This window comes from Phocoena sinus, chromosome 4 (assembly GCF_008692025.1).
Source record: "Phocoena sinus isolate mPhoSin1 chromosome 4, mPhoSin1.pri, whole genome shotgun sequence".
In the NCBI taxonomy this organism is placed as follows: Eukaryota; Metazoa; Chordata; class Mammalia; order Artiodactyla; family Phocoenidae; genus Phocoena; species Phocoena sinus.
In genome coordinates, this window is record NC_045766.1 from 127,338,724 (window position 1) to 127,359,523 (window position 20,800).

The window sequence follows — 20,800 nt, forward strand, 5'->3', positions numbered from 1 at the left end:
ATAGCTAGTCTCTTTGTAGCATTTAAATAATGATTTATTAACATTTCATTTTTATTTTCTACCTAATTATTCCTCTAACTCTCCCCCTTAATTATTTTAGTGTATTCTTATGTTGGAATTTTAAAAATTAGCTTTAATTTAAGGGTGTACCCAATGCCATGGTAAGGAGAGTTTCCAGAGGTTGGTAGAGTTATGCAATTTATTTATTTTAATAGGCATTTAGAAAATGAAATCTTGTACAGATTCTTATGTACACAAATACAGAGTTCTCATATTTTATGTGCTCTAAAAATATGATAATGCTGAGAAAATGCATAGCAATGGTAGTCCCAGTTAGACTGACCTTCCATTATTAGCTACACTGGCTGCAAAGACAGTCTGTTTACATGGGCCTCGAAGAACCTCACTTACCACACCACTGCTAAACCCTGAGCCCCAGTGTTTTCAATGGTGTTATTACAATCCAGTGAAATCAAAGATGAAGTTATGGCCATAAAAAAAAAATCACAATCTATGTATATTAATAGATCTGACTTCAACACAAAAGAGCTGGATTTTGTGCAATTTTCTATTGTACCAGAGAGACAAAGGTGGAAAGTAATTTATGTTAGGAGATTGAGAGAGACAGCTAATCGATCTATGATTTTGTTTTAATATAAATCATAGATTGCTAATAATAGACACATCATTTCTTGGTGTAGATTTATTCTCTTTCTAATGTTTTCATCAGGTCTTTCAGCAAATATGCTCTTCTTCACTTGATTTCCCAACTCCTGGTTCAGTGACTTACATAATATGAGTTATTTAAATTAGTAAGAATTATTAATGAGTAAGCAATCTTGATATTTCCCCCTAGTCCTCAGAATAATGCTCGTTATTTCCCCTCTGTTTTAAGAAAATATGGAAGATGTGGATATTCAGTTGAACAACTCACCTGGATAATACTACATGGACAGTCAGTCAATAAGGACCTTCAAAAACTACGAAGGAGTACCAAATTCTATCATTTCCTTTGACCATTATTTAAATCAGCAAATATTAACTGACAGCATTTTAATTATAGATATGTTTTATGCATATATACATATATATGTATATATATATAATAACTTCTTTGCTGGCAATAGTTGTAAAAATCAGAACATAAGCAGAAAAATATACATGCAGATTTTTTAACTATGACAAAACTGAGATAACCTGTTATGTGTTTTACTAGGCCAGAGTATGCCCCCACGTGATGCTCTGTACTAGGAACACAAAAATGAATTAGGAGTGATTTCTGTTCTGTGAGAGTTGAGAAAGGTGTGGCGATGGGGAGACAGATGTATGAACAATTAATTTGAATAACTGTAGATATATCAAGTTGAATGGAAGCACAGAGGAATTATTTGGTTATGCAGGCTGGATAGCTGGGAAGGATAAAGAGGAAACATCATAAAGAAAAGCACAGGAGTCTGAATGTTTATGTCAGTGATCTGAGGTTGGAGAATCATCCTCAGTGTGCCTGAAACACAGAGTCTGGGAAAGAGAGGTGAAAGAAAACCCAAGCAATGGATTGTGAAGGCCCTGGTTGCCAGGCTGAAGGGACCTTGCTTTATTGGAAAGGATGAGCTGGCTGAGAAAGAAGGGTGGCTGAGATGTAAAAATTGGTTTTGTTAAAAATACTGAACTCGAGTAACAAAAATATATCAAAAATATCTACATGATGTGGAATGTTTACTGACAAAAGTTTACATCAAATTTTATTTTATTTTGTACTTACGTGGCTTTTCATTACCACCCCCTGCACACACACAATAATTCACTTTCTACTTTCAAGCAGATAAAGGTTTATTTAAAAAATACAAGTTTACTTTTCTTGACTGACCAATTTTGTGACATTTGCACATGAAATGAAATAAAATGTTTGGCCACAACAAAATATTTTTTCCACATTAGCTTTTGACAGGAAATTGACATGGATTAATTCAACAAACTAATATACAGAGTTGGAGAAAAACAACATAATTTCAAGGAAAAAAAAAGTCTCTTTATCAAGAAACATTAAACTCTTAGGGAAATGAACATATGTTCCAAAACCATAACTTTGTCCTAAAGAAAATTTAAGAATGCTAGTTTTCACATGATGACGTTATCCAGAATTTTAATTCCCTCATTAAAAGAAGATTTGCCATAATTAGGAAACAAATCAAATAATCAAAGCATTTTAGAACAAGATAAATTGACAGTTTCTGAAAAGAAAAATATTAATGTGCTTCAGTAGATATTTTGAAGGCCTTTGTGTATACATGCAGAGCTTTAAAGGGAAATTTATTCAAATACTTAAGATTGGTAAGTAATGCTCACATGTAAGTATATTTCATTCCAAAAATATCACTGTTTATGGGGGAAGTTTGGAACAAGATTAAATAATTTAACTTAAGACTTAGAAACATTTTTGACTGAACAACCAAATCCTCTCTCCCTTAAAGAAAAGGGATGTGGAGAGAAAAAAGTTGGATTTGTCAGAACAAAATAAAGTCAAAGATCACAAAGATTTATACGTCTGTAAAAGGAAAACCTTCAGAATCCTTCTGCAGCCCTAAAGAGCTCTAACATGAATTTGGACATCTGCCAATGGGCTTGCCATTGGCAAGGGTGCTCTGTGTCTAGACACCTACACAGATAGGTAAGATTCATACTGTTGCATCCAGTGTCACACCTCACAGACCTAGCAAGTAAGTGCAAACCTAGCACATAAGAGACAACAATCACACTCAGAAACTGCTTATTGGGTAGCTGGTATTTCTTAGTTTGTGTCCTGGGCAGAAAGCTCCATTACAGAACTCCCCTGTCAACTCAGACATGGTAATCGTTCTTTCAACAACAATTTGAGGGCTTCTGTGTTTTGGGTGTTGAGGAGAAAGCTGTAAACAGCACAAACAAGGATCCTTCTCTCAGATAATTTATAAAAGAAACATTAATGAAAAAGTACAGAAAGAAATAAGGTAATTACAGATTGTGACAATTGCTGTGAAGAAGATCAATACAGTGATGCCTAAGAAAGTAATTGGGGAGAGGCTTCTTTAGAGAAAGTAATAAGAAGGGTCAATAAAAATTCCAGTTGAATCCAAGACCTAAGGATGAGATTGTGCTAGACATCTAAAAAGCCATGGAAGAAGAATTCCAAGGGAAGGGCAATACCCCCGAAGGGCAAAAGGGCTTTTCATTTATTCAACAGGTATTATAAACATTTCCTAAATGCCAAGCTCAATGTCAAATGTAAAATTCATGTCCTTGATCTAACAAGGTATTTTAGAGAAGTAGGGAGACACATATGTAAGCAAGTGAGTCATTGGTGAGTTAAGGGGGTAACGTTTGGATCTAGAGATTCAGGAAAATGCTACATTTTATTTGGGTTGAGGGGAGAAGGGAGCAAGAGGAAAGGCAGCTAGCTAGGAAAGAGTTAAAAATATTGGTGTGCTACCAGCTGATTCTGTTTGTTTGAACCAGCCAGCTAGCAGGCAGGTTGAGTAACTGTCTTCTGTTATCTTCATTAAGACCCTGAAGAGGCAACGTAATGACCAGTCATACATTCAGATTATCTACAAGTATCCATGGCAACAAGTACTAATTGGCTTGCCCTGGGTTCATCTTTCCTGAGAGACTGTCGCTCAGATACCTCTTGGTAGAATTTCTAGTCCAGGAAAACTTAAGTGAAATGACAGAAAAGAAACTCATGACCTGATAGCTTTTGTTCAGTAACTTTCATAGGAAATGCCTGGTGCAGTGAGGACTCATTATTTTGGCCATGTTAGCACTGATGTTATTTATGTTTCAGTTTAGCTTCTGTAGCTCACATGTCATTTGAGACAGCTTGACCTCTGAGAGTCAGATGAAATTGGCTAGATGCCCCCTGCCAGTGGTGGCTGAAGACCAGGAGACTAAGCAGCACAGCAGGCTTCCAGGGAGAAATGTGGTCAAACACTTTTCCTAAACTTTTTTTGTCTCAGAGACTTATTTTGCTGAAGAAATTCAGGAAATGGCTCATTTAGTCATTTTGAGAATTCTCATCCTTTTCCTCATCTAGTTGTTCCAGTGAGGACCATTAAGCACACAGGCATTTGTGTGTCGCCAACTTTACCGAAGCCACAGGTAATGGAAAGGGATGTTACACCTCAGCTTTAGATCTGTTGAGTTGAATATCCAACTTTCTGTTTCTGTGGAGTCTCTTGGGCATTTCCATCAACTCAGATTATAAGCTTTTACCCCGTTTCTTGTGTCTCTTCTCTTCTTCCCTTTTTACTGCCCAACTCCAACAAAATGATGTAAAAATGTTTGCTAACATTGCTGTCAGTCAGGGCTTGCCATTACCAGGATGGACGGCTATTGGGATGCTGTGACTCAGAAGGCTTGCCTACCCCAGGGTATTTCTATCACCGGTCAGACAAGAGTATCTGCAGTCCTCACTATCACAGCCATTCTTTTGTCTTATTCCTGACCGCTGGAAGGGCCTTTTTCATCTGAGTCTGTCTCCTGAAAGAAGGAAACCTCATAACCGATTTTCCTGCCTCATCAGCCGTTAATTTTTTTTTTTTTTTAAGTGCAAAGTAGTTCTCCATATTGGTTGGAGACTGGGGACAGATAAGTAGAGGAGTGGGAGAGTTGCATAGTCAAGCTACTTCTAGGAAGGCAGCATGATCTATCATGAGTCAACCTTGATAGCTGGGGCAAGAGTGAGGGTGTGTTCAGGTACAGGACAGGATCTTTGCAGGCATAGAGTAGAAGGAGGAATTCCATGGAAGGATAGATTTCCGCTCATGTGTGTGGCACATAAAGTGCAGAAGACAAAATCTGTTGGCTTTCCAATTTTATTCAAGGCTGGCTCTTATTCTATAACTCGGACTGAATCAGTGGACCTGTCTGACCTTAGAGGTATTTTGCAGACAGGCTCCCCTGTGATCTTGATGAAGTGAAGTAGCTTGGTTAACTCTATTATAGCTAGGGGCAAGAATCTAAATATAAAGTTTGCTGCCTTGCTTTTCATTTGCCCTTAAAAATTTTCACAATCAATATAATCTATAGTTTTTCCCTCCAAAAGGACTCAGTAGATCACTTTACCTCTTTGATATTGATTTACTTAAAATTCTAGTTTTAAAAGAGGGAGGTTAGTCCTTAGTTTTCCCAAATACAGCAAAAACCATTAGTGAAAAATGTAAGGGATCCAAATTAAAAGAATACAGATTATTTGGTATCTTATTTATCTTCAGAACATTTAGTAATTCTCTTCCTTTAAACAAAGAATCGTTGAGATTAAGAAGTAACTTATGTATAAATCTCTGATACTGATTTTAGGATTTTTTTTTCTTTTTTTGCGGTACGCAGGCCTCTCACTGTTGTGGCCTCCCGCGTTGCGGAGCACAGGCTCCAGACACGCAGACTCAGCGACCATGGCTCACGGGCCCAGCCGCTCCGCGGCATGTGGGATCTTCCCGGACCGGGGAACGAACCCTCGTCCCCTGTATCGGCAGGCGGACTCTCAACCACGGTGCCACCAGGGAAGCCCCTGATTTTAGGATTTTTAAAGTTATGGTAATTCTGTTTTGATTTTCCCATTAAGTCATAAATTTGGGGAAAGCTAGTACTGATTCTTTTATTTATTTAAAGAGAAACAATCATTTCTGAATTTACATCTAAAAATTTAAAACATACTGAACAGTATAAAAACAAAATAAAAAGTGGCTTGAATTATCTACCACTACTCAGGTAACTACACTGATAACTACTCAGAATTATCAATTATTAAAATATTGTTCTACTTCCTTCTAGTGTTTTTCTATTCAGGCATATTAATGCATATACGGATATACACTGCTGTACTTATATATCGTATATGTGTATATGTTTATACCTAAACCAAATTTGTCATATGCTGGATAGTTTTAAATGATACTTTGTCACCTAACAATATGTCATTGAATGTTCTTCAAAAACATGAATTTTGAGGCATGCAGAGGGTAAGAACATATGGATGCACCACATTTTATTTTACTACCCTATGTTTTGGAGCATTTCAGTTGTTTCCAATTATTTGTTATTAGAAATGAGGCTACAATGAATATTATTTTTGTTTGTTTTTTTTTTTGCAGTACGCGGGCCTCTCACTGTTGTGGCCTCTTCCATTGCGGAGCACAGGCTCCGGACACTCAGGCTCAGCGGCCGTGGCTCATGGGCCCAGCCGCTCCGTGGCATGTGGGATCTTTCTGGACCAGGGCACAAACCCGTGTCCCCTGCAACTGCAGGCAGACTCTCAACCACTGCACCACCAGGGAAGCCCTACAATGAATATTTTTGTTCATAAATTTTCTACTCACTTTTGAGGGAATTACTGGATCAAGTGTCATGAATGACTATTTTTACTTTATTTTTTAAATTGAAGTATAGTTGATATACAATATTATATGTTACATGTGTACAATATAATGGTGCACAAGTTTTAAAGATTGTACTTCACTTACAGTTATTGTAAAAATATTGGCTATATTCCTTGTGTTGTACAATATATCCCCACAGCTTATTTTATTTTATTTTTCCCATAGCTTATTTTATACCTAATAGTTTGTGCTTCTTAATCACCCACACTATATTGCCCCTCCCCACTTCACTCTCCCTACAGGTAACCACTAGTTTCTTCTCTATATCTGTAAGTCTGCTTCTTTTTTTGTTATATTCACTGGTTTGTTGTATTTTTTAGATTCCACATATAAGTGATATCATGCAGTATTTGTCTTTCTCTGTCTGACTTATTTCATTTGGCATAATGCCTTCCAAGTCCATCCATGTTGCTGCAAATGGCAAAATTTCCTTCCTTTTTATGGCTGAATAGTATTCCATATGAATGACTATTTTAAAATAATGTTTGGTGCATATTTTCAGGTTTCCCTCTGGAAGGGATATATCAGTTTCTCCCTTCATAGTGTACAAGGGTACGATCTCATTGTATTCTCACTGACACTGGGCAGTATAATGCTAAGAAGAACTTTGCCAATTTGCTGGGCAAAATGGTCTCTAATTGTTTTAATTATTTTTATCTTTGTTATCTCTGATTGCCACATTGGTAGCTCCATAAGACATATTAATTTTCCTTTTATTTTAACCTTGAAAAACAATGGTAATAGTTGCCTTGTGGGGAAATTGGGAAATTTTTAACACCTTATTGGAGTATAATTGCTTTACAATGGTGTGTTAGTTTCTGCTTTATAACAAAGTGAAACCAGTTATACATACACAAATGTTCCCATATCTCTTCCCTCTTGCATATCCCTCCCTCCCACCCTCCCTATCCCACCCCTCTAGGTGGTCACAAAGCACCAAGCTGATCTCCCTGTGCTATGCGGCTGCTTCCCACTAGCTATCTATTTTACATTTGGTAGTGTATACATGTCCATGCCTCTCTCTCTCTTTGTCACAGCTTACCCTTGCCCCTCCCCATATCCTCAGGTCCATTCTCTAGTAGGTCTGTGTCTTTATTCCCATCTTGCCCCCAGGTTCTTCATGAACATTTTTTTTTCTCATAGATTACATATATATGTGTTAGCATACGGTATTTGTTTTTCTCTTTCTGACTTACTTCATTCTGTATGATAGACTCTAGGTCCATCCACCTCACTACAAATAACTCAATTTCGTTTCTTTTTATGGCTGAGTAATATTCCATTGTATATATGTGCCACATCTTCTTTATCCATTCATCTGTATGGACACTTAGGTTGCTTCCATGTCCTGGCTATTGTAAATAGAGCTGCAATGAACATTGTGGGACATGACTCCTTTTGAATTATGGTTTTCTCAGGGTATATGCCCAGTAGTGGGATTGCTGGGTCGTATGGTAGTTCTATTTGTAGTTTTTAAGGAACCTCCATACTGTTCTCCATAGTGGCTGTATCAATTTACATTCCCACCAACAGTGCAAGAGGGTTCCCTTTTCTCCACACCGTCTCCAGCATTTACTGTTTGTAGATTTTTTGATGATGGCCATTCTGATCAGTGTGAGATGATATCTCATTGTAGTTTTGATCTGCATTTCTCTAATGATTAATGATGTTGAGCATCCTTTCATCTGTTTGTTGGCAATCTATATATCTTCTTTGGAGAACTGTCTATTTAGGTCTTCTGCCCATTTTTGGATTAGGTTGCTTGTTTTTTTGATATTGAGCTGCATGAGCTGCTTGTAAATTCTAGAGATTAATCCTTTGTCAGTTGCTTCATTTGCAAATAATTTCTGCCATTCTGAGGGTTGTCTTTTCGTCTTTTTTATGGTTTCCTTTGCTGTGCAAAAGCTTTTAAGTTTCATTAGGCCCGATTTGTTTATTTTTGTTTTAATTTCCATTTCTCTAGGAGGTGGGTCAAAAACGATCTTGCTGTGATTTATGCCACAGAGTGTTCTGCCAAGTTTTCCTCTAAGCGTTTGATAGTGTCTGGCCTTACATTTAGGTCTTTAATCAATTTTGAGTTTATTTTTGTGTATGGTGTTAGGGACTATTCTAATTTCATACTTTTACATGTACCTGTCCAGTTTTCCCAGCACCGCTTATTGAAGAGGCTGTCTTTTCTCCACTGTATATTCTTGCCTCCTTTATCAAAGATAAGGTGACCATATGTGTGTGGGTTTATCTCTGTGCTTTCTATCCTGTTCCATTGATCTACATTTCTGTTTTTGTGCCAGTACCATACTGTCTTGATTACTGTAGCTTTGTCGTATAGTCTGATGTCAGGGAGCCTGATTCCTGAAGCTCTGTTTTTCTTTCTCAAGATTGCTTTGGGGCTTCCCTGGTGGCGCAGTGGTTGAGAATCCGCCTGTCAATGCAGGGGACTCAGGTTTGTGCCCCGGTCTGGGAAGATCCCACATGCCATGGAGTGGCTTGGCTCGTGAGCCATGGCCATTGAGCCTGCACTTCCGGAGACTGTGCTCCACAATGGGAGAGGCCACGGCAGTGAGAGGCCCACGTACCACAAAAAAAAAAAAAAAGAAAAGAAAAAAGAAAAGATTGCTTTGGCTATTTGGGGTCTTTGTGTTTCCATACAAATTGTGAAATTTTTTGTTCTAGTTCTGTGAAAAATGCCAGTGGTAGTTTCATAGGGATTACATTGAATGTGTAGATTGCTTTGGGTAGTAGAGTCATTTTCACAATGTTGTTTCTTCCAATCCAAGAACATGGTATATCTCTCCATCTATTTGTATCATCTTTAATTTCTTTCATTAGTGTCTTATAATTTTCTGCATACAGGTCTTTTGTCTCCTTACATAAGTTTATTCCTAGGTATTTTATTCTTTTTGTTGCAATGGTAAATGGGAGTGTTTCCTTAATTTCACTTTCAGATTTTTCATCATTAGTGTATAGAAATGCAGATTTTGAGCATTAATTTTGTATCCTGCTACTTTACCAAGGTCATTGATTAGCTCTAGTAGTTTTCTGGTAGCATCTTTAGGATTCTCTATGTATAATATCATATCATCTGCAAACAGTGACAGCTTTACTTCTTCTTTTCTGATTTGGATTCCTCTTATTTCTTTTTCTTCTCTGATTGCTGTGGCTAAAACTTCTAAAACTATGTTGAATAATACTGGTGAGGGTGGGCAACCTTGTCTTGTTCCTGATCTTAGTGGAAATGGTTTCAGTTTTTCACCATTGAGAACAATGTTGGTTGTGGGTTTGTCATATATGTCTTTTATCATGTTGAGGAAAGTTCCCTCTATGCCTACTTTCTGGAGGGTTTTTATTGTAAATGGGTGTTGAATTTTGTTGAAAGCTTTTTCTGCATCTATTGAGATGATCATATGGTTTTTATCCTTCAGTTTGTTAATATGATGTATCACATTGATTGATTTGCGTATATTGAAGAATCCTTGCATTCCTAGGATAAACCCCAGTTGATCATGGTGTATGATGCTTTTAATGTGCTGTTGCATTCTGTTTGCTAGTACTTGGTTGAGGATTTTTGCATCTATGTTCATCAGAGATATTGGCCTGTAGTTTTCTTTCTTTGTAACATCTTTGTCTGGTTTTGGTATTAGGGTGATGGTGGCCTCATAGAATGAGTTTGGAGTGTTCCCCCCTCTGCTATATTTTGGAAGATTTTGAGAAAGACAGGTGTTTGCTCTTTTCTAAATGTTTGATGGAACTCGCCTGTGAAGCCATCTGGTCCTGGGCGTTTGTTTGTTGGAAGATTTTTAATCACAGTTTCAATTTCAGTGCTTGTGATTGGTCTGTTCATATTTTCTGTTTCTTCCTGGTTCAGTCTCAGGAGGTTGTGCATTTCTAAGAATTTGTCCATTTTTTCCAGGTTGTCCATTTTATTGGTATAAAGTTGCTTGTAGTAATCTCTCATGATCCTTTGCATTTCTGAAGTGTCAGTTGTTACTTCTCCTTTTTCATTTCTAATTCTATTGATTTGAGTCTTCTCCCTTTTTTTCTTGATGAGTCTGGCTAATGGTTTATCAATTTTGTTTATCTTCTCCAAGAACCAGCTTTAACTTTATTGATCTTTGGTATCATTTCCTTCATTTCTTTTTCATTTATTTCTGATCTGATCTTTATGATTTCTTTCCTTCTGCTAACTTTGGGGGTTTTTTGTTCTTCTTTCTCTATTTGCTTTAGGTGTAAGGTTAGGTTGTTTATTTGAGATGTTTCTTGTTTCTTATGGTAGGATTGTATTGCTATAAACTTCCCTCTTAGAACTGCTTTTGCTTCATTCCAAAGGTTTTGTGTCATCGTGTTTTCATTGTCATTTGTTTTTAGGTATTTTCTTTTCTTCTTTGATTTTTTTAGTGATCTCTTGGTTATTAAGTAATGTACTGTTTAGCCTCCATGTGTTTGTATTTTTTTACAGATTTTTCCTGTAATTGATATCTAGTCTGTTATCAAAAGAGGAGATAACTGCACTGACACACATACCCTGCTCCCAAGTGTGGCCAAGGGGAGGCTGATTGTGGGGTATGGGCCTTGGGGTTGAGCTTCAGTTGTTGAGCTGGGATTTCTACATGCGAGTTTATGAAGGCCTTTGAGGTGTGACATGGAGCTGGGGTAGGAAGGAATGGAGCAGGCCTCAGGCCAGAGGCTGGGGGCTGGCTCTTCCCTCACTTCATGTTCTGGCAAATTACCCCAAAATTTTGGAGAATTCTAAATTTGAACCTGGGCTCCCAGGTTGTCAAGCAGGAGGATTTGTCAAGGCAGAAGTGTAGGACTTATTTAACAGTGTATTAACTTGATTTAACTCTTTAAAAATCTTTTAAAGATAGATGGACTAGGGGCCTCTCTGTTTGTACTCTTGCCCTGAGCCCTGCAAATGTGGGGGCTTTAGCTGACCACTTGTCCCTGTTGGATCATTTCTGGATAAATTCAGCAGAACTTTGCGTGGCACAAGATTCACTTTGGCATACCTTGTGACGTAAAAATTTTCCCAATTGAAATCCTTAAATTTAATTTTTCGTATGATAATTCAGTTTACTTGGTATAGAAAAATATAATGGGGCATAGGGAATTTCTCTTTAGGAATTATGGTCATATTCATTTCACCCATTGGAGTCAGTCACATGGTCCCCATTGCCTTTGCTCTGATGCATATGCTTTGCTATTTTTACTGGGTTATTTTCCAGTATCCTGTGGGCCAGTGAGAGCCATGCTGGGAAGCAATCACATTTTCATGGCAAGACAGACCTCCCAGCTGCTAAGCTCCTTTAGGGTAAGAGAGGAGCAGCCCTCGCTAAGATGGAGAGACCTTTCTGGAGACATCTATCCCTTGGTGCACATGGACCATTTCCCATCTCAGCTGGAATCCAGTCTAAGGTAGGTGGTTTATTCCCCTTTACTGTCTCATATAAACTAGAGCTCTTGCTCACTTGCTCTTCATGTTTCTAGTAGACATGTATTGTTTTTGCCTGTCCTAAAACACTTCCCCCTTACTTTATACATATTCCTCCCGCTCACTCCTTGGGTCTAGGAGAGCTGTCAACCACAGTGGCCTACTCTTCTTCCCCTGCTCAGTAAGTGCGGGAAGGGAGTGTATGTAACCCTGGCACATCTGGATAATCTTTGCCAGGTCTTTAACTTTGAACAGAGTAACAACTTAGGCTAAAGAGGGTTAAAACTGACTTGTTCTAGAGGAAGCATCCAGAAGAGACATGTTACTGCTACTGAGCTCTCTTGGGCTACCCTTACCTATCCTTACTTAAGCTTGCTGGGTTGGCTTTCTTTCTGATTTTGTGAGCTACCCAGAAACTTTCTAACAAGTTCTTTTGTTTACCTAAGTTAGCCAGAGTTTCTGGCAAGGAAAGAGTCCTAAGTGTCACACTATTCTTTCCATTTGGAACGTCTTCCCCCAACCCAGCCCTACTTCCAGCTTCATGCCCTACATCTATCCCATTTTACTTTCTTGACTTGATGGGATAACCTACTATTTCCCCCTAGAATTTTTCCTCGCTGATTGCCTGGATGGCAAATCAGAAATTACTCTAGTTTACTGTAGTGAACTTTCAATATCAGAACTACAGTTGGATTTTTCTCTCCTAGTATCTCTGTTAGCCCAGTGTGATGATTAAATCTAGAAAACTAGAACTTATAATGCTTTATGCTGATGTTGTTTGCTATCTTTAACCTTTAGAAAGTCCATAAATTGGACAAAAAGCTAAAGTAAAATTAAAGCAATGTTAAATTGTTCTGTTTCAGGGTAGTGTGTGTATCAGAAATTGATTGTCACAATAATTCTCTTTAATAAACAACAACAATCTCAGTGGGATACAACAATAAGTGTTTATTTAGCTTCTAGGTCTGCAGGTTCAGCCGATCAGCCCTGGACTGGGCTCATTGCATGTGTTTACAGTCAGCTATAGGTTGGGTAGGGGCTCTGCTGAGCTTGGCTAAGCTCTCTTCCGCGTCTGTGTGGCTTCTAAGGTGGTCCTGCTAGGACGACTGGGACAACTCAGCTCTGGTCCTTGCATCTCTCATTCTCCTCCTGGTACAAGAGGACTTGCTGGGGCATGTCCTTTTTATGGCAGTAGCAGAAGTAAGCTCAATCATGCAGGTGCCTTCCATGCCTTTGTTTGTGTCACACTCATCATAATCTTATTGGCCTAAAGCGAGTCAACTGTCTGAGCAGGATGGGAGATTGCTATAGAGTTACAGACAAAGGGTATAGCTATAGGGATGAATGACAAACTCGGGCCATTATTACTTTTGATCTACCACAGGGGTACACTTTATTTCTTTTTTTTCCCCTTGCTTTCCTGCATTTTATGATCTTTCTACAATAAAGCCTACAGTTTTTTTTAATAAAGGAAAATTTCCAAACTAGAGCAGATTGAAATTTGTTGAAAACTTAGAAAGAACTGTATATATGATGTACCTTTGGCTATTCCATTGGCTAAAGTACATAGTAATTTATTACAGCTTACCAAAGCAACTAAACTGCTTGAGTACTCACGTTATTCTCACATTGGGTAAATACATCTTTGCCTGTTTCTATTCACTGTGACTAGAGCTGGTAATTGAGTGCTGAAATTTATTTCTCTTATAGACTTGAATGTACCAGTAATACTCTGGTGAGGATTAAGTGCTGTGCGCTGTCTTGCTAGGGACTGAACCCAATGAACTGCTTGTTTCTGTAAGCTATTTACAGTGAGTTTGGAATTTCATAAAACTAGAAGACAAAGCATGAGAACCTACTCATTTATCTTCTTTTTACATCAACTTTTTCATGTCCAAGTGATTGTCATGCTTTTAGAGGGACATGAGGCGTGTAACTTAGGTTTAATTGAAGTAGTTCGTCGTCTTTACACTGTACCTTATAGCTGAAATGTTCAGATTCTGATAATGGAACATAATTTACCATGACTGTGGTTCAATTATCAAGTCTGAAAGAAAGCCCACCTCCTCAGAGAGGTCTTTCCAGACTATCCTGTAAAATATCTATTCTCTGCTGTTATTCCCTAGCTCATTCTTGTTAGTTTATTTCACACAGCTACCACCACTAATAGTTATTTAATTATTTGACACTTTGTTTGTTTTCCCACCTCCTTCACCTGAATGTAAGCTCCTTAACAGCAGGGATCATACCTGTCCTGTACATAGTGGCACTCCTAATGCCAAGCACAGTGCCTGGAATGACATGTGTATTATATGAAGGAAGAGCCATCATAATTTAAACATTTACATTTAAGAACCATATGTGTTAATTACCCAACTCATAATTTTTTTTATCTTATAGTTGTAAAATAAAGGAAACAAACAACCATGGTGTTCTCTTGCTAAAAGTAGTTGTGAGGCCCCATCCAACAGTACCTTCAATATACACCTGATTAATTAGAAGTAACACCAACTGTTTGGTAGCAATGGTGGTTATAGGGTCAGAATCAGAAGTACCGATGACTTTCAAACATTCACAGTGGAACAGCTGTCTAGGATTCATGGACATTGGTGAACAGGCACAATAAACCTTCCTGATTTTGAGGAAAATCTGTAACTTGGAATCTACTCAATAAAATATCGCCCCATCATACAGGCTGACTTGTGGGGACGTGTTCGTGTGGGTGTATTTGCATGGTTAAGATTACGTGAAGATAGATGAAAAGGTCACAAGCTGGGTGGCTTAAACATAGAAATTATTTTCTTACATTTCCAGAGGCTAGAAGCTTGATCAAGGTATCTGCAGATTTGATTTCTTCTGCGAGCCATGAGGGAAGAACCTGCCCCAGGCTTCTCTCCTTAAGTTATAGACAGTCTTCTGCCTGTGTCTTTACATGTCCTTCCCTCTGTATGTGTCAGTGTCCAAATTCCTCTTATAAGAACACTAGTCATATTGGATTAAGGCCCACCCTAATGACCTCTTTTCAACTTAATTATCTCTTTTTTTTTTTTTTTTTTTGTGGTATACGGGCCTCTCACTGTTGTGGCCTCTCCCGTTGCAGAGCACAGGCTCCGGATGCGCAGGCTCAGCGGCCATGGCTCACGGGCCCAGCCGCTCCGCGGCATGTGGGATCTTCCCAGACTGGGACATGAATCCATGTCCCCTGCATCAGCAGGCGGACTCTCAACCACTGCGCCACCAGGGAAGCCCCAACTTAATTAGCTCTTTAAAAAAAATTCAATTAATTAATTTAATTAATTAATGAATTTATGTTTGGCAGCATTGTGTCTTCATTGCTGCATGCGGGATTTTTCTAGTTGCGGTGAGCGGGGTCTACTCTTCATTGCAGTGCGCAGGCTTCTCATTGTGGTGGCTTCTCTTGTTGTGGAACACAGGCTCTAGGTACACAGGCTTCAGTAATTGTGGTGCATGGGCTCAGTAGTTGTGGCTCGCAGGCTCTAGAGCACAGGCTCAGTAGTTGTGGCACACGGGCTTAGTTGCTCCATGGCATGTGGGATCTTCCCAGACCAGGACTTGAACCTCTGTCCCCTGCATTGGCAGAGGGATTCTTAACCGCTGCGCCACCAGGGAAGCCCCTCAACTTAATTATCTCTTTAAATAAAGGCTGTATTTCCATATATAATCACATCCTGAGGTTCTGGGGTTAGAACTTCAATGTATGGATTTTGGGGGGAACACAATTCAGCCCATGAATACTGGTCTCCAGCAAAGTCTGTCCCTCTTGATATTGTGCAACCAGTTCCACATAGCACAAAGGCCATGGCCCCATCAGCAAGAGGAGTTTGTCTAAGCAAGTGGATCTGGGCTGAGACTCTCACTCCTACCTGTCCAGAGAAATGGCATCTTCTCAAAACCCTGCTGAGTTTCCCAAATGTGCATATCTGGTCCTTTCCATTGGCCCCTGAGTGCATATTCCAGTTGCCCTGTATCTTAGTCCGCATGGGTGGTGACTGGATATTCTGCTTAGCTCTTGACAAACTTCTCTCCTTTTGATGGAGGCTCTCACCTGGGGTTGAGCATCAGAATCACTTCACCTTCTCTTCTAGAGCTTCTTCCGTAAAGAGGAAAAGGAAAAGGTATAACTTCTAGTAAAACAAACAGAAAACACTAGTTGAGCCTTACCTCATCACCTCCCTAAGCAATAATAAAATAATAATAATGATAATACCATTTACTGACTATTCACTAAATGCCAGTCATAACTCTACAATGTAGATGCCACTTCTGTCCATGCTTTTTGGATAAGTAAACTAAGTCTTAGGATGTCAGAGTAGATTATTTACTAGTCACGCAACTAATAAATAGTTGACATAGTATTTGAACTTGGTTATGACTTAAACTTAAGCACAGTTTGTTATACTGTTAGCTATTCTCCCCTAACTTGCATCCATAACCAAGTAGTATCTCCTAATCCAGGTAGACTACTTTCTGGCACCCTTCCCCATTTTGCCAGACCATTTGGAACCCCAACGTATCTTGAGGAAGATGCCTCCATGATAGGACATGGCTACTGGCTTTGGTAAATGTCTAGCCCTCAGCCTCTGCTGTTCTCCTTTATGTTCTTGTATCTGGTTTGCTACATCTTGTCCCACTGCCTATGTTTTCCATTTTAAAGGCCATCTTCTAAAACACCGATAAAACATTCAAGGGAACTAAAATTTTCATTTACAAAATAATGAGTATTTTGTGCTATAATCCAAAGTTCTTCCAATAGTCGACTCTTAGGAAAATCTGGTTCTTAATGCAGACATGGATTTTTTTTTTTTTTTTTTTTTTGCGGTACACGGGCCTCTCACTGTTGTGGCCTCTCCCGCTGCGGAGCACAGGCTCCGGACGCGCAGGCCCAGCGGCCATGGCTCACGGGCCCAGCCGCTCCGTGGCATGTGGGATCTTCCCGGACCGGGACACGAACCCGTGTCCCCTGCATCGGCAGGCGGACCCTCAACCACTGCGCCACCAGGGAAGCCCAGACATGGATTTTTTTAAAAACATTTTTATTGGTGTATAATTGCTTTACAATGGTGTGTTAGTTTCTGCTTTATAACAAAGTGAATCAGTTATACATATACATATATCCCCATATTTCTTCCCTCTTGCGTCTCCCTCCCTCCCACCCTCCCTATCCCACCCTTCTAGCTGGTCACAAAGCACCAAGCTGATCTCCCTGTGCTATGTGGATGCTTCCCACTAGCTATCTATTTTACATTTTACATTTACATTATATATAGACATATATACACTACCACTCTCTCATTTTGTCACAGCCTACCATTCCCCCTCCCTGTGTCCTCAAGCCCATTCTCTAGTAGGTCTGCATCTTTATTCCCGCAGACATGGATATTTGCAGCAGACTTCTGCCCAGTTACAATATTGGTAATAGAAAAGCCTTTTTAAGTCCACACCTCATAATATGCTATTGCAGGAAAATGCTTCTTAGCGGTTTTCATAGAATCTTGTGTTTTGCACAACAATAAAAGACAATTCTCCATTTTTGTGCAGCTATTTAACAAATAGAAATTCTCACTTTACGTTTGAGAGGACAAAAAAGCAGTTAAGCGTATTTGGTTTGTGATGATCACTTACCCAGCTGGTGAAAACCAAAGTTGTTTCTTATACAATAACCACTGCATTTAAAATAAATGACAGAGATGAGTCTCATTCTATGCAAAGATAAATACTTGTATGAAAATCGAATTTTTGTAAACGGAATTACATTTTAAATATACAATACCCATAAATTACTTATAGGTTTTTATTTCTGTTAGTAGAATATCTCTTTTATATAAATAATTGCTCAATATTCACTACTATAAATTCATATACTTAATTACAATAGGGAATTCATTTGGAACATATATAGTATACATATAAAGTACATATAAAGTACACATATTTATAACATAATTTTGGAAAGAATAGAAAAAATGCATGTTTGTAAAAGACACGGCTATTTCTAAACTTGTAGACATAATGTTTGATATTTGAAAAGTAAATGTATTGAATTATAAAAAAAATATATTATTATTGCTTAAGGTGGGCTGAAGTTAGCCATCATAAAAGAGAAAACAGAAAACATAGTTTCTTAGCTTCAGTTAAGGACAAATTTTATATTTTTAGTCAAACATTTCTACATTTGTTCAGCTTGTTTCTTAGGAAATTTCTTGTTTATTAGGAAGTTTTACATGAAGAATTTTATCCTCTATCACATGCTATCATATTACATAGGTGTTACTGTTTAGGTCCTTGAAAATCATTCATGTTCATTGCATTAAGCAATGTTCTTTTTCTCTTTAACTGCTAGGTAATTATTCTACTGTTAGACATTTGGGTTGTTAGGTTTTGGTGATTATGAAGAAGGTTGCTAAGAATTCTTGGTTTTTTTTTTTTTTGGTGGACATATACATTCATTTCTCTTGGATATATATGTAAGAGTGGAATTATTTGGTGATAGTATATGTTAGATATATATGTAGTTTGAATAGACACTATCAAGTACTATTCCAAAGCAAATTTATTGTAGCAATTCACACTCTTACCAAAAATGTATGAGAGTTTTACTTGCTCCATGTCCTTGCCAATACTTAGAATTGTTAGCCTTTTCGGCATATGAAAAAATGCTCACATTGCTAATTATTAGAAAAATACAAATCAGAACTACAATGAGGTATCGCCTCATACCAGTCAGAATGGCCACCATCAAAAAGTCTACAAACAATAAATGCCGGAGAGGGTGTGGAGAAAAAGAAACCCTCCTACACTGTTGGTGGGAATATAATTAGTACAACCACTATGGAGAACAGTATGGAGGTTCCTTAAAAAACTAAAAATAGAGCTACCATATGATCCAGTAATCCTTCCTGGGCATATATCTGGAGAAAATTGTAATTCGAAAAGATACATGCACCTCAATGTTCACAGCAGCACTATTTACAATAGCCAAGACATGGAAGCAACCTAAGTGTCCATCGACAGATAAATGGATAAAGAAGATGTGGTCTATTTATACAATGGACTATTACTCAGCCATAAAAAAGAATGGAATAATGCCATTTGCAACAACATGGTTGGACCTAGAGCTTGTCATGCTAAGTGAAGTAAGCCAGACAAAGAAAGGCAAATATCATATGATATTGCTTATATGAGGAATCTAAAGAAAAATGATACAAATGAACTTATATACAAAACAGAAATAGACCCACAGACATAGAAAACTTATAGTTACTGAAGGGGAAAGGGGGGATAAATTGGGAGTTCGGGATTAACATATACACACTACTGTATATATAATACATAACCAAAAAGGACCTACTGTATAGCACAGGGAACTATACTCAATATTTTGTAATAACCTATAAGGAGAAAGCATCTGAAAAAAAAAAGATATGTATGTATAACTGAATCACTTCGCTGTACACCTGAAACTAACACAACATTGTAAATCAACTATACTTCAATAAAAACAAAAAAACAAACATAAAAAACAAAAGACAAACAAAAAAAAGAATTGTTAGTCTTTTTAGTTTTTGCCATTCAGGTAGGTGTTTAGTGGTATCTTATTTGGGGCTTTAATTTGAACTTCCCTATTGAGTAATGTTTACCATCTTTTCATATGCTTATTGGCTATTTTGATAGACTCTTTCATAAAATGCCTTTTCAAGGTTTTTGACTGTTTTTAAATTGAAAATCCCCCTTTTTTTAAAATTGAAAATTCCTTTCTATTTGTACTTGGGCAAATTAGGGGAAGAAATAGTCACTCCTTCATGGGTGGAATTTAATTTTTTTGTGCATTGATTTATTCCCAGAGAACTTTAAACCTTGATGCACTTTGTGTTCATCTTTGTATACACAGTGGATTTTGACTTTGGTTCTTAAGATAGTTTTCCTATCTTAGTTTTAGTCCCCCAGATGCTATTGTTATACTGTCTGTTATCAGAATGCACAATAGCATTTTGGATGGGTATATAAATTACATATTCCTACAGATTGATTATTAATTAAATATTAACTCACATTAATATGATTACATTATTTAAGAATTAGTATTATAGCAATAATATTATTAATAATAATAATGAGGGGGAATAGAATAAATGATTTACATGAAAGTGGACACACAAGATTAGTGCTAGAGCCCCCAACTACTCAGATTTCCATTTTTCTTTCAGCTGTATTTTGTGACCTCTGTAGAGATTGTTCCATATATTTCTACTTTTAAATTGTTCTTGATTTATTTTCTTAACACACCATATATGTTATTAGAGAACAAAACCATTGTAAGTAATTAAAAGAATAAACTGTTTCTTCATTGTTAGAGTATCATGGTGTGTATTTATGCCCTGGGGCCAAGAGACCCATCTACTATTTTAAATAATGTGCTCAGAACATTTAGTATTACATATTATGGAAAAATAAACTGCTGAGGAATAAATAATTGGCTTTTAAGATTAAAATGCTTTATCTTCCTAATTAAAAAGGTTGATACTAAAAAGCCAAAGCTAAATTTCCTTAGCTTCTGGAGTTTTTTGTGTTGTTTTGTTGCTTTAATGGGAGAAAAAGAGAAATTGCCTAATGTTGGTTTAAGCGTATGGCATTGTCTTGGGAGCAGTCATAACATTTTAATAGAAAGTGTAGAACATTAAAAATAGGATTTTAGGTGCTACTTTCTTGGGCTTAGTTAGAGGACAGAACAATTACACAGTGGTTTTATGATCACTCCTGATGTGTAATATTTATTTTTATTTGCTCTTCATTTATATTTAGTGCATGTTGTAAAACTACATAAGACTATCAAGTAATTTTAGAAGTTATAATGGGAAACAGTTCTTAATGACGATTTGTTTTAAAAAGATTCACTTTGAAGTGTATTAAAGACACATTCGGCTGAATAAAGCAGCCTCTA